The sequence below is a fragment of the Sapajus apella genome, unplaced genomic scaffold (assembly GCF_009761245.1).
Source record: "Sapajus apella isolate SASKATOON/1434 unplaced genomic scaffold, GSC_monkey_1.0 scaffold13, whole genome shotgun sequence".
Classification (NCBI taxonomy): Eukaryota; Metazoa; Chordata; class Mammalia; order Primates; family Cebidae; genus Sapajus; species Sapajus apella.
Window position 1 is genome coordinate 29,918,789 of NW_022436953.1, and position 14,481 is coordinate 29,933,269.

Below are 14,481 nucleotides of genomic sequence, written 5' to 3' on the forward strand. Positions count from 1 at the left end.
AAAAAAAAAAAAAAAAAAAAAAAAAAAAAAGAACTGATAGATTTTTTTTTTCAAAAATAAAACAGAAATGAATAAGCAATGAATTGACATCTTTTGCTTTAAAAAATGTCCAATTAGATAGGGCTAGGCTCTGGGCCTCCCAACCTTCATAGAACAAAGAATATCTCTTTGGGAGTCTCCCAGTCTGGAGCTAGGTTAATTTAGCATTGGGGATTTCTTCGCTGATTCTTTCCTGCCTAACCAATATTTAATACTATCACACACCACAAATGATTGCAAGAATTCAAGTCTTTTTAGGAGAAAAGATGCTCAGGTAATTTAGACATTAGAAAACAAGACCTAAGAGAAAAATGTGATGGAATTAAGACTATTTCACCCGGAGAAGAAAAAGTCTGTGTGATGGTTCACTAATTCTGGCAAGTTTATTAAAAGTTATTTTACATAGGATACTGACCATCTGGTCTCCCTTTTCTGAGCAGGGAGAGGAAATGATTTTCAACTGCATCAAGAAGGATATAGGTTGGAAAATAAGGAAGAATTTCCAGATGATTAAGGTTATTAAATGTTGGTTGCAGAGAGAGGTTACAGCTTCACCTTTTTGGAAATAATTCAAGGGACGACAACCACTCGTCCATCCAGGCTGTTTTAGGATCAGTGTGAGCGGGGAGTAGGATAAGTGAAATTATCTCTTTGTAGTGCCTTCCAGCTCTATTCGTTGTGCTAAAAGTGCCTCTTGCAGGAGTTTACATAATTTACCGACTTTCAAACATTCTACTGTCTAACTTCTATGCACTCTTCTTACGGCCAGAAAGGGGGAGACATGAAGGTGTAAACTTCCCAGGCAAAGATCTGGTTCTGGCCTTGCCTCTGTTGAAGGTGAATAACAGGACCTGCAACAGGTCACGGGGCTGTCTAAGCCCCAGGTTCCGATCCAGAACTCACCACAGGCACTGGCTGTGATTTTTATTCCTTCCACCTTTTTTTCCCTTTTATCGGGATATGAAAGCTGCTTCCCTAACTACAGGGAAGAGCTAATGGCTAAGGTTGGACAAGTCATGACACCCTGTTCCTCTGTCTACCATGATTGGTCCAGAAGTGGGCATGTGACTCAAGGTGCCAAGAAGAGCTCTTTCCCCAGAGTGCTGTACCTGAAATTGTTTGCTCTCTTTCTGGAGGCAAGTCAGCCAGTACGGGAGTCCATGGCTGCCTGAAGCCATGGCCCCATTACCTGCAGACAATTGTGAGCCTATAAACCCAAGAACCTGTGAGATGCTGGAAGGATAAAGGCACAAAAAGAACTCTCAGGCCTTCAAGTCAGCCCTCCAGCCAGCCCTCCCTTGCCAATCCTGCATATCCTTCAGTTTTATGAGTAGGTAGAATACTGTATTTCTTTTTTTTCCTTAAGCTAATATGAGTTGAGTTTCTGTCATTTGCAACCAAACGTCCTGATTAATATGGGATAGGAATGAGGTCCTAAGGTTGCAGGTGCTAGCAAGGACCAAGGCACAGGAATACAGAGGTAAGCTGTTCTGCATTAGAAAAAATGATGGCAATATCTACTTATGACTCAGGGGAAGAGAAGAGAGAAAGGGGGCAGGAAGAGGAGGGAGAAGAGGAGCTTGGAAGATGGCAGAAGGCAGGGTACTGCCCTGCATGAACCAGCAGAGGAGCCATGAGGGCTCTGAAGATCAATAGCACAGAATGCATGATTTTAGAATGTTTGCTGCATGCTGTGCATGTGACTATTCCCCATGACCTGTCATCTTTCAGAAGAGCTCCGCTCCACGGAACCAGCTTGTAATCACAGTAGTTGGAAGGTAGATGATGAATCAAGGAAAACGGCCCAGGGTCACAGTTGTCCTCTCTGTATGGCAGAGATACAGAACAATCACAAGAGGCACAGCGTGTAGAACTTTGAGGCGGGACCCACTCCAGGCACCACAGAAATCAAAACCCCTTCCTTTGAGTCCTGCAAATGGCATGGCTTACCTACTCGTGAGGAAGTCAGACTCAAAGGGAGGGATTTGATTTCCATGGGGCCTGGAATGGGTACCTGAGTCACTGTACAGTAGATGCCATGAGACCTGGAGCTCTCAGAAGACATCTGAATTACAAAGGAGTAAGTCTCATGATCAGACGAGACATTCAAATGCGGACCAGATCACCTCTTCGGGTGTTAGGGTTGCGTCTACTCTCAGAAGGGGCTGTGTAGGCAAGTAGACAACATGCTTTCCTTGATGAAATACTGCTGCGGAGTGATCCAGGATCTAGATATTAGAATCCATTTACAGTGCTTAAGTCAGGCCCTTCCCGTTTTGCATGGGTGTTTTATAACCAGTGGATGTGCGGCCACAGGGAAAGGCTTTCCCCAAGTCTCTCTGGGAGCTCATCGGGAGTCAGGGATCCAACAGGGATTGTGAACAAGACAGCATCAGTAAAGCAGACACAATTATTGCACTTAAGTTGTGGGATGGAAGGAAGTAGCTTCCAGAAGGGAATTGATCTGGACTAGAATTACTCAGAGCACCGTTTTAAGAAAGAAGCTACCTTTTTAACATGCCAAGCTTATTCTGAAACTCCTTTACCATTACATTTAACAAAAGAGATTCAGTGTGGGAGAACCTAAACTTCCATTAAGTCTCCCAAACACTCCCGATCCATATTTACTAATAATGATGATTTCCAAAAGCTCATTTCTGCAATCAAGAGCAGGCGGCACAGCAGGCCAGACGCTGTGCACGGAGCGATCTCCATGAATAATTGCCTGTCTGCATGGCTTCTTAAAGAGAAACAGCCAGCTTACCAGATGATGCCTGGGCTTGTTGTTTAACCTGAACACAGAAAGCAGAAAACCAGGCTCGAGAAAAAATGCTTTTAGACTTTCAAGTTGACATGAAACTTGGGAGCCTTAACCTCTCTACAGATGAGTTTAAATGGATCAATGGACGCCCTAAAACTTTGCATCAGACATTTTTGTATGTCTTTTCTATGTGCTTTTTTTCTAGGAAGAGGATGCATTGGGGAATATGACCACTCGAATATTTAACTACCGCTAAATACATGTTCTTTCACTAGCACTGTGCAATAGATCTTTCTGGAATGATGAAAATACTCTATATCTGCATTGTTTAAAATGGTAGTCGTTAGCTAAATGTGGCTATTGAGCTTATGAAAGGTGACCAGTGCAACTGATGAACCAAATTTTATTTTATTCATTTTAATTAATTTACATTTTAAAAGGCAAAACTATAGGGATAAAGAGTAGATTGAGTGGCTGCCAGGAGTTGGGGGTTGACAGAAGGCTGACTACAAAGGAATGGGGGAATATTTTGGTGGGATGGAACTTTTCTGCATCTCTATTATGGTGCTGGGGACCTGACTCCACGTACGTGTCAGAGTCAGTGGAAATGTACACCAAGAAGAGTGAATATTCTAATCTGAAAATTGAACATTTAAAATGTTTTTCAGACAGGGTCTCACTATGCTGGCCAGGCTGGTCTTGAATTTCTGAGCTCAAGCAATACTCCCACCTCAGCCTCCCAAGTAGCTAGGATTACAAGCACGTGTCACCATGCCTGGCTGAAAGATACATTTTAAAAGATTTAGTTGGCTACATGTGGTTAGTGGCTTCTGTACTGGATAGGGAGCTCAAGACCATCACTTTAAAAGACCTACATGTATATGCACCAGAAGTGATTTAACTGGACTTTCCCGATTATCAGATTCATTAGGTTAGAAACTGTTCCCCAAATCATCACCTTAACAAATGCATTCCTAACACACTAACAAGTGCAACACACTAAGTGGAGGATGTTGACTCTCTACCCATTCCCTGCATCCCTATTAAGTCCAGTGCTCCTTGGCTACTGCAAAGTCAGGCACAGCAATCTCATGAGAAGTCTAATGCCAGCATCCCAAATTCCAAATTCCAGTCTTGGGACCAAGCTGCTGCCTTTGCACTGTCCAGAGACACCTCCAGGTAGCTGGACAGGCAAGGAGGCCTGAGTGTGCAAGGGGGATCCCCACTAAGAAGAAACCCAGCCTCAGAGGCTCATGTTAACTCTTTCAAACACAAGTCCAAGCCTTTTCCTTATGACCCTTTATTAGTTTCCTAGGGCTTCCTTAACAAAGTTCTGCAAACTGGGTGGCTTCAAACAACAAAAATGGATTCTCTCATGGTTCTGGAGGCCAGAAGTCTGAAAGCGAGCGGCCAGCAGGTTGGTTCCTTCTTGGCGACTCAGAGGGAGAATCTGTTCTACACCATCCTTCTAGCTTCTGGTGGTTGCTGGCAGTCCTTGGCATTCCTTGGTTTGTGGCCGCATCCCTTCTACCTCTGCCTTTGTCTTCACATGGGCTTCTCCTCTCTGTGTCTCTCTGAGTGTCTGCCTCCAAGTTTCCCTCTTCTTATTAGGACACCAGTCATTGGGTCATTGGGTTAGGGGAGGGGTCCCCAACCCCTGGGCTCCATGGGCCAGTATCAGTCTGTGGCCTGTTAGAAACCAGGCCACACAGCAGGAGGTGAGTGGTGGGCAAGTGAGCAAAACTTCATCTGTATTTATAGCTGCTCTCTATCGCTCACATTACTACCCGAGCTCTGCCTTGTGTCAGATCAACAGCAGCATTAGATTCTCATAGGAGCTCGAACCCTATTGCAAACTGTGCATATGAGGAATCTAGGCGGCGCGCTCCTTATGAGAATCTAATGCCTGATGACCTGTCACTGCCTCCCATCACCCCAGATGGGACCATCTAGTTGCAGGAACACAAGCTCAGGGCTCCTACTGATTCTACGTTACGGCGAGTTGTATAATTATTTCATATGTATTACAACGTGATAATAACAGAAATAAAGTGCATAATAAATGCAATACACTTGAATCATCCCAAAACCATCCCCCTCGCCCCCATTTCATGGAAAGATTATCTTCCAAGACACTGGTCCCTGGTGCTGAAATGCTGGAGACCAGTGAGTTAAGGCCCGTCCTAGCCCAGTGTGATCTCATCTTAATGAGATCTGCAAAGGTCCTATTTCTAAAATAAGGTCATATGGACCGGCACTGGGATTGTAACTTGAACATATCTCTTTGGGGGCCACAATTCAAACCACAAGAGACTCCAACCATCATTGGGGCAGAATCTTTTCCCCTAGGGTGGAGCAAACAAGACCAGGTGTGGCTTCATCTCTGACAACCTTTAATCTCATTTGTGTATGTGTGCGTGTGTGTGTGTGTGTGTGTGTGTGTTTTCCTTTGCAGTATTTTGTTGTTGTTTATTGTTTTGTTTTTTTGAGATGGAGTCTCGCTCTTGTTGCCCAGGCTGGAGTGTAATGGCGCCATCTTGGCTCTCCACAACCTCTGCCTTCTGGGTTCAAGCGCTTTTCCTGCCTCAGCCATTGAGTAGCTGGGATTACAGGCGTGTGCTGCCATGCCCAGATAATTTTGTATCTTTAGTAGATGGGATTTCTTCATGTTCGTCAGGTTGGTCTCAAACTCCTGACCTCAGGTGATCTACCTGCCTCGGCCTTCCAAAGCTCCAGGATTACAGGCATGAGCCACAGCGCCCAGCTCCTTTGCAGCGTTTTTACCAATGTGAGTGTCCTATCATAGCAACAGGACTGGGATGTGGCCAGTGTCCGCCTTCACTGAGTCCTTACCTTTTAGGAGGGACGAGGGTGTCTGTCACGTATGTGGCCCTTGAGTTTGTCGGCAGAACACTGAGCATGTGGAAACGTGACACACTGGAGGAAGAGAAACTGGATTTGATTCTCATTATAGGTTATATTAAAGGAGCAACTTAGGTTTTTGAGTCTTTTTTTTTGAGACAGAGTTTCACTCTTGTGACCCAGGCTGGAGTGCAGTGACGTGATCTCGGCTCGCTGCAACCTCCGCCTCCTGGGTTCAAGCAATTCTCTTGCCTCAGCCTCCCAAGTAGCTGGGACTACAGGTGTGCACCACCATGCCCAGTTAATTTTTGTATTTTTAGTAGAGATGGTGTTTTACCATGTTGACCAGGATGGTCTCAATCTCTTGACCTCATGATCCACCCGCCTCGGCTTCCCAAAGTGCTGGGATTATAGGCGTGAGCCACCGTGTCCGGCCTGGTTTTTGAGTATTAATGTCCTCATTAGTCACATGTAAATGTCACGCCTCCTTCTCTGGGTTGTTTTGCTCATTAAATAATCTACATACGGAGCTCTGAGTAGCAAATTGACCAATGTTACTTTCTGAATCCATCCCTTTCTGACTTTTTACTCTTTCTACACACAAAGGGGACTCATAATATAAAAATAATTTCTATTTAATATAAAAATGCAGACAAGTAAGAAGAATAAATTAAAGTATCTGTAATTCCCTCACGCAAAGATAATTATTTAAATTTAGGCATGTTTCCTTAGTCTTTTTAAACGCACATATTTACACACTATTTCTGCAAAATTGCTTTCATTCTGTACATATTTGTTTTGTAGCCACATTCCCTTCACAAGATCGTACATTTTCACATTTAATTAAATGGTCTTCTAAAGCATGGTTTATATTGGCTGCAGTGTGATTCATCATGCATATAACACAATTTCTTCAATGAGAACGCTCTCATCTGCCGTTTTGCCTGTTCCCAATTTTTCACGATTTTAAACAATGTGGTAAGACACATTCTCACAGATACAACCTTGTGCATCTCCCTGATTATTCCTTTCGGAAAAGTTACAGGAAGTAGAATTATTCAACTCCATTTTTTGTTTTGTTTGTTTTGTTTTTTTGAGACAGAGTCTCACTCTGTCGCCCAGGCTGGAGTGCAATGGCACAATCTCAGCTCACTGCAACCTCCGCCTCCCGGGTTCAAGTGATTCTCCTGCCTCAGCCTCCCCTGAGCAGCTGGGACTACAGGTACCCACCACCAAACTCAGCTGATTTTTGCATTTTTAGTAGAGATGGGGTTTCACCATGTTGGCCAGGCTGGTCTCGAACTCCTGACCTTGTGATCCACCTGCCTCGGCCTCCTTATGTGCTGGGAATACAGGCGTAAGCCACCATGTCCAGCCTTAACTCAGTTTTTTTGAACTGAGCTTTTTATAACTTGGCTTTCTCTCCTTCCCTCCTCCTCTTCGTCTCCACTGAAAACCTTCCCTGTTTATTTCACAGAAGGCACCAAAGCTGTCAGAAGCGGATTTTTTTTATCCCTTTTGACTGAGTAACCCCACAACCTACCTTCCTCTGGACCTCACACATTGTTCGGCCTCTGGCCTTGCACCAGGGCAACCCTTCCACCTGGGTCCCAGGTCCCCACCTCTCTTGCCTCTTCCAGGAGGCAGCTCCTCCAGTTCTCCCGTTCCTCCCCTGCATCTTCAGTGTTTTTTGCTCTGTTGGATCTGGAGGGTCCCCAGCACCACGCAAATGTACCATTTATCTCCCAAATTCCTTCCCTGGTGTTGCCACGGCAAAACACCACACACCTAGTGGCTTCAAACAGCATAAACAACATTCATTACTTTACAGTTATACATTATTGTATATATTATACATTAATGTATGTATTATACATACATTACCTTACAGGAGGTCAGAGGTCCCAAATGGGTTTTACTGGGGTAGAATCAAGGCAAGGCAGGGCTGCACGCCTCCTGGAGGCTCCAGGAAGAAGCTGTCTCCCAGTCACTTGCACCTCCACAGGCTGCCCGCATTGCCATCACCTCTACACAGCCTCTGGCTCATGACCACATCTCAAAGCCAACAGTGGATCACCTTCTAGTCTCTCTCCGACTCTGACTTTTCTGCCTCTCTTGTTAAGGTTCTTGAAATTACCTTGGACTCACCTGGATTATCCAGGACACATCCCCATCACAAGATCCTGAACTTCATCCCATGGGCAATGACCTTTTTTGCCATGCAAGCTAACAGACAGGCCCTGGGGATTCAGATTTGAACATTTTTGGAGGGCCAGTATCCTGCCGATCAATCCTGCTTCCCTTCTCTCTGTGCCCACGCTGGTGGTGGACTTCTATACCACCAGAGTCCTGCACTTGCTGAGGTCACCAGTGATCTCCACGGTGCCACACTCAAACAGGCAAGCCTTGAACCTGCTGTGACCCGACATCTGCTACACTGGATCAGCTGGTCATTATCTTCTCCATGAAACTCTTTAGCACTGGGGATGCCAGAATTCTCTGGTTTCCCCTTTACTCATGGCTGTTCCTTCTCAGTCCCTCTCACTCCCCCTCCCCTGCCTCTTGACCATTAAACAAATATCCCAGGACATACTTCTTCATCTGCATGACTCCCTGGATGACCTCATCTGGTTCTAAGACATCACATATTTACTGAGGACACCGAAATCCATCTTCCCAGTCTTAACCTCTCCTCCGAGCTTCCAGACTCATTGGCACAATTGCCCATTTGACATCTGCCCTTGGATTCTACTAGGCCTCTCTAATTTGATGTAACCAATGCTGAATCTAAGGTTCCTCTACCTCCACCTGCTCAGCGTGCTATTCACACCTCTGTTAAGGGTGCAGCATACCCAGATGCTCAGACAAAAAGTACGAATTCATCTTACTCTGCTCTTTCCCTCTAAGCCAGCTCCATTAGCAGGTCTTGAAGGTACATCCCTAGCCTGACGTCTTCCACCGCTGCGGTTCTCCCACTGTCCGCTCTTTCCTGGGCTACTGGAGGCACCTCCAGGTTAGCTGGATAACCAGCCTCCCTGCTTCTAGTCCTGCTCCACAGTCTTTTTCCCATACAGAAGCCAGAATAATCTTTAACTTTTAAAATCATATTGTGTCATGCCTGTGCTCAAAACCCCCCAAAGGGAGCATGTGTGAAGTAGGGACAGCAGCTCGTGGGTTTCAGGCAGGGATTAAAGGATTTTATGAATGAACAATGAATGTATAGAGGATTCAGTGCAGCATTAGTCCTGGCAGGGCACTGGGAGTGTTGCAGGAAGGAAGCTGGAAACTAGGTGGTGCCAGCTCAAGACTAAAACAGATAAAGACTTAGGAGGCTCCCAGCAATGGGCCAGGCAGTGGCTCAGAGCCCTGGCTGCACATTAGAAATAGCCCACGATAGTGCTGACAATACTGATGGCCTGGGACCTCCGCAGATTCTTTAAGCCAGAATCTATTTCTGGGTATCAGTACAGATGGTGCACACCTGTAATCCCAGCTGCTCACGAGGCTGCGGCAGGAAGACAGCTTGAGCCCAGGAGTTCAAGGCCGTTGTGTGCTACGACCATGCCTGTGAACAGCCACTGCACTCCAGCATGGGCAACACAGTGAGACCCCGCCTCAACAAGCAAAGCCAAAAACAACGCTTCACGTGACGGTATAATGAAAATCGAGAGGACGTGGATGAGGAGAGTAAAAGGAAAAGATGGAGATGGTGGATGTGGAAAGACAAGCAGCTGAGGGGCCCTGGTGTCAGAAGTCATTTACGTGGACACTGAGGTCTCCGTGAAGCTGCAGGGCAGAGAAATCCAGTTCTAATTACAGACTCCTTCTTGAACTGACCTCCTGGGCATTTTGTAGAGATAAGGTGGGCAGGTTGTGGTGGCATCTGAGAGTATGGTCTTACCAGGGGCACATGGGCCTCCTAGGGTCTCCCTCAAATTCTTCTGGGGGCAGTCCAGCGGCCCAGCAGTGGGGTGATCTAAACTGGATCATCTGAGCTCTGGAGCCTTTTTTATGTCTGTGTTAGACAGAACAATGTACCCTCCTCACCCAATGGTGTCCACATCTAAACCTCACATATGGGGAATATGTTATGTGGCAAGGGGGAACTGCAGTTATAAATTACATGAAGGTGGCTCAGATAGTTTGGATGTTTATCCCTTCCAAATCGCATTAAAATGTGATTCCCAGAGTTGAAGATGGGCCCAGTAGGAGGTGTTTGGGTCATGGGGACACATCCCTCATAATGGCTTGGTGCTGAGTGAGTTCTTGCTCCATTAGTTCACGCAAGAGCTGGTTGTTTAAAAGAGCATCATGGCACCCCTCCCTCCCACTCTTGCTCCTTTTCTCACTATGTGATACGCCTGCTCCTTCACCTTCCACCATGACTGGAAGCTTTCTGAGGTCCTCATCAGAAGCAGATGCAGGCACCATGCTCCTTACACAGGCTACAGAACCGTGAGCCAGATGAACCTCTTTTCTTTATAATAGACTTAGCCTCAGGTGTGTATTTATAGCAACACAAAATGGAATAACGCAGTTGCTAATCAGCTGATTTAAAAAATGAGATTTTCCTGGATTATCCAGCGGGGCCCGATGTAGTCACAAGTGCACTGGGTTAAATAGTGTCCCCCTAGAATGCATGCCCACTGGAGCTTCAGAATGTGACCCTATGTGGAAATAAGTTCTTTGGAAACATAATTAGTTAAAATAAGATAAGGTAACGTGCATTAGGGCGGGCCCTAATCCAGTGACTGCTGTCCTTATCAGAAGAGAAAACAAGAGACACAGACACATATAGACATATAGAGAGAATGGGACAATAGAGGCAGAGATTGCATTTTGCTGCTAGAAGCCAAGGATTGCTGAAAGCCACCAGAAGCTAGAAGAAGGCCACCTAAGCCTCTGGTAGGACCTCCCCTGCTGACACTTAGATTTCAGGATTCCAGCCTCCCGAGCTATGAGCGAATAAGCTTGTAAGCCACTCAGTTTGTGGTACTTTTTTTTTTTTTTTTCCCCTCAGACAGAGTCTTGCTCTTGTCACCCAGACTGAAGTGCAGTGGTGTGATCTTGGCTTACTGCAACCTCTGCCTCCCAGGTTCATGTGATCCTCCTGCCTCAACCTCCCAAATAGCTGGAATTGCAGGTATGCACCACCACGCCCGGCTAATTTTTGTATTTTTAGTAGAGACGGGGTTTTGCCATGTTGGCCAGGCTGGTCTCAAACTCCTGACCTCCAGTGATCCACCAGCCTCGGCCTCCCAAAGTGCCGGGATTACAGGCGTGAGCCCCCGCACCCGGCCAGTTTGTGTTGCTTTATTAGTGTGGCTGGCCTTAGAAAGTGAAAGGGTCCCTATGTGTGGAAGAGGGTGGCAGAATAGTCATGGGCAGGATGATGGGATGCGACAAAGACCCAGCTGAGCGCTCTAGCTTTGGAAATGGGAGGAGGGAGGGCCCAAGAGTCACGCAATGCAAGGAGCTCCTAGAAACAGAAATAGGGAAAAGGGAAGAGGGCAGATGCTCCCTAGAACGTGCAGAAGAAATGCAATCTTGCCAACACCTTGATTTCTGCCTACTGAGACCCATTTTGGACTTCTGTCTTACAAAACTGTCAGACATTACACTTGTGCTGTTTTAAGCCACTAATTTTGTAGTAGTTTGTAAAGACAGTACAGGTATTGATCGACTTACGACCTATGCAACTTACGACCATTTGACTTTACGACCACAGTCGCTAGCCACGACTGCTCCGCGTCTGGCAGCGCAAACGTTGCCCAGCTGGGCATACGACAGTGCGGACCAGCTTCGGGCAGCACTACCGTCTCCACGTGCATATAGCCTACTCAACTTATGACCAAATCGTGTTACGACCGGTCTGTCGGAACCAATCGTGGTCATAAGTCGAGCACTAGCTGTAGTGGAAAACTAACACAATATCAAAAAGAAAATTTACCTTATTCTATCAATTTTTAGGTTAACTTGGCTTTTTTTTTAATATACAATATTGTTTTTTAGAAAGCCAAACCTCTTATATTTTCTATGTTCTTATTCTTTCCTATCATGCTTAGAGCTCCTCACCACAAAGCTTAGATAAATGCTGTGTTTTCTTAGTTTTTTCTGATTTCAGTTTTTACATTTAATTTTATAATTCAGTAGCCCTTAACATTCATGTCTTTTTTTTTTTTTTTTTTTTTTTTTTGACAGAGTCTTGTACTGTTGCCTGGGCTGCAGTGCAGTAGTGCAATCTTGGCTCACTGCAACTTCTGCCTCCCAGGTTCATGCTATTCTCCTGTCTCAGCCTCCCAAGCAGCTGGTATTACAGGTATACACCACCACACCTGGCTAGTTTTTTGTATTTTTAGTAGAGGCATAGTTTTTAGTAGAGGCATAGTTTCACTGTGTTGGCCAGACTGATCTCAAACTCCTGACCTCGTGCTCTGCCCACCTCGGCCTCCCAAAGTGCCAGCCAATATTCACTTCTTGTTGCAGATACTTTGCGAATCTGATGAAAATCACAGATGCCCCACATACAGAACAGACACATACATGTATAATCTGTCCACTAGTATCTGTTGGGGGAGGACGATGACAAATTGTAAGATGCCAAGTTGTATGCAGATGTCAATCAAAGTGGGGAGAAATGTTCTACTGGGGTGAGAAGAGGGGATTTCAGTCAGCTGTCATGGGGGTGGGACATTTGACAGGAACCTTGAAGGATGGAAGGACTCTGGTGGCCACAGGTGGGGAGGCGCTCCCCAAGAAGAGAAAGAGATGAGCCAAGGCAGGAAGGGTATGTATATCCCACCTGCTGTGACTGGGCCAGGGTACCTGAAGGCAGCCTGCGGAGGTAAAGGGGGTCTCACTCACCTGTTTCTGATCTGACCAGCCCAACACATGGATGACCAAGAAGACATTATTCTGCAAAAGAGTCAAGAGAGACGCTGGGCCCTGAGGAATGTCAAGAAATTTGAAGAAAAGAGCTCAGGAAGATAAGCACTGAGCGTCGATATTGGAGAGGTGGAGAAAATGGCCTGATGCAATGAAGTGTTAAAGGAAGAGCAACACCTTGCTTGGAATGCTTTCTTTCCCAAGTTCCATATGGATACATACAGTCACCTGTAGGAAAAAAAAAGGGAAGGTATTATTTCTAACAACCCTATTTTACAGTTAATGATTCAGACGAAGGCACGGAGAGAGGTTAAACAATTTGTCTAAGGCCAACGATTTGTAGAATTATATTCCCACAGAGTAACGGGGGAGAGTAGCAGCATATTTAACACCAGCATTGATAGAATTTATAAATGCATGGACTCTGGGGAAGCTTTAAGGATTCTTAAAAGTGATTCATTTGTTCATGTGACAAATAAAAACACTGAGATTCAGGAGGTGTAAGTCACTCATTTAAGACCACAAAACGATTTGAATTAGACTCAGTCCCAATTCTCAGGAATTCTTAGCACTCCAAAGGGCGTGTTACCCTAAGCAGCTATGGCAAAGTTTTGCCAGTGACATAGTAGGATTTGGTGCTGAATCCTGCTATGGGTTCAGACCGGCTTTATAAGCAGCCCAACAGACCATATGCTCTGACTGGTGAGCAAACCATTTCCTTTTGTGTGCTCCATTGAGACTCAGGAAAACTTTAATGTGGTCCATTCCTGGGAAATATGACATCTAATTACCATCTTCACATAATGATGTCTTGTGGCTGGGGACCCTCTCTACGTCACACAGGCCTGTTGTGATTCCAGCTCAGTCTGCTGTCCAGCCTCATCTCCCTTCACTCTGAACCACATGCTTGAGACCCAGCATGACCCAGGGCCTTTGCACATGCTGTGGTGTGTTCCCTGGTCCCTGATTTCCCCTGCCCTGCCAGTGAAATCCTACTTCTTCAAGATTCATCGTTTAAAAACCCATCTTCTATACCCATGTTCATAGCAGCACCACAAGAGGTGGAAAGAACTCAAGTGTCCATCAACAGATAAATGATACGTACAATGTGGTTTATCCATGCGATGGAATTCAGCTGTAGAAGGGAAGGAAATGCTGATGGTTGCTACAGCACAAATGAACCCTGAAGACATGATGCTAAATGAAATAAGCCACTCCCAACAGGACAAATCCTGTGTGATTCCACTGATAAGAAGTCCCTAGAGGAGTCAGATTCGTAAAGGCAGAAAGCAGAATGATGATTGCCAGGGGCTGGAGGGAGGGGTAATGTTGTCTAATGGGTATAGAATTGCAGTTTTGCAAGATGAAAAAGTTCTGGAGATTGACTGCATCACGACGTGAATACACTTAATGGTAATGGAATGTGCACTTAAAATAGTACATTTTGGAGGGTCGGGGGCAGCTGAGTCTCCCACAGACACTACCCGCTCCCGAGCTAAAAAAAAAAAAAAAAAAAAAAAAAAAAAAGGTACACTTTGTTAAGTGTATTTTACCACCATTTTTAAAAAACCATTTTTAAAAACTCTATCCTTTACAAAGGCTTTCTTGAGTCCCCACGAGGAGTGAGCTATACTACGCTTTGGTGTCTGACTACAGTGCACTGGGCACACTGACCATGGGTACCGGGTAACTACTGACTGAGGCGCTTCCTTCTGCAAACACGGGCCCCTTAAGGGAGCATGGGCTGACTCTCACTAGTCTCTCTAGCCACACACCCTGGCATGGCTCCTGGTTTATGGCGCCACACCTTTGCTTACCAATGAGGACTCTAAATAGGATGTTACCATAAGACATCCAGCCTTCCCCAGCTCTTTGATATAATCACAGATCCATGAAGACACCACCTGATGCCTCTATAACTGACAGGTCATTCG

The 14,481-nt window shown here is 45.6% G+C and overlaps 1 long non-coding RNA gene across 2 annotated transcripts in view; it reads right to left on the reverse strand.

Moving 5' to 3' along the window:
• Positions 1-14,038, reverse strand: part of LOC116554125 — a 17,371-nt gene extending 3,333 nt beyond the window's left edge. Inside the window, exons 1-2 of one of the 2 annotated variants that reach the window (XR_004270062.1) lie at positions 13,989-14,038; positions 12,527-12,775 (exon numbers count right to left, since the gene is read on the reverse strand). This is a non-coding gene — a long non-coding RNA (uncharacterized LOC116554125). Of the gene's footprint in view, positions 1-12,526; positions 13,132-13,988 lie in introns of those variants that run through there. The other variant, XR_004270061.1, reaches the window with a different exon arrangement.
• Positions 14,039-14,481: the final 443 nt, after the last annotated feature.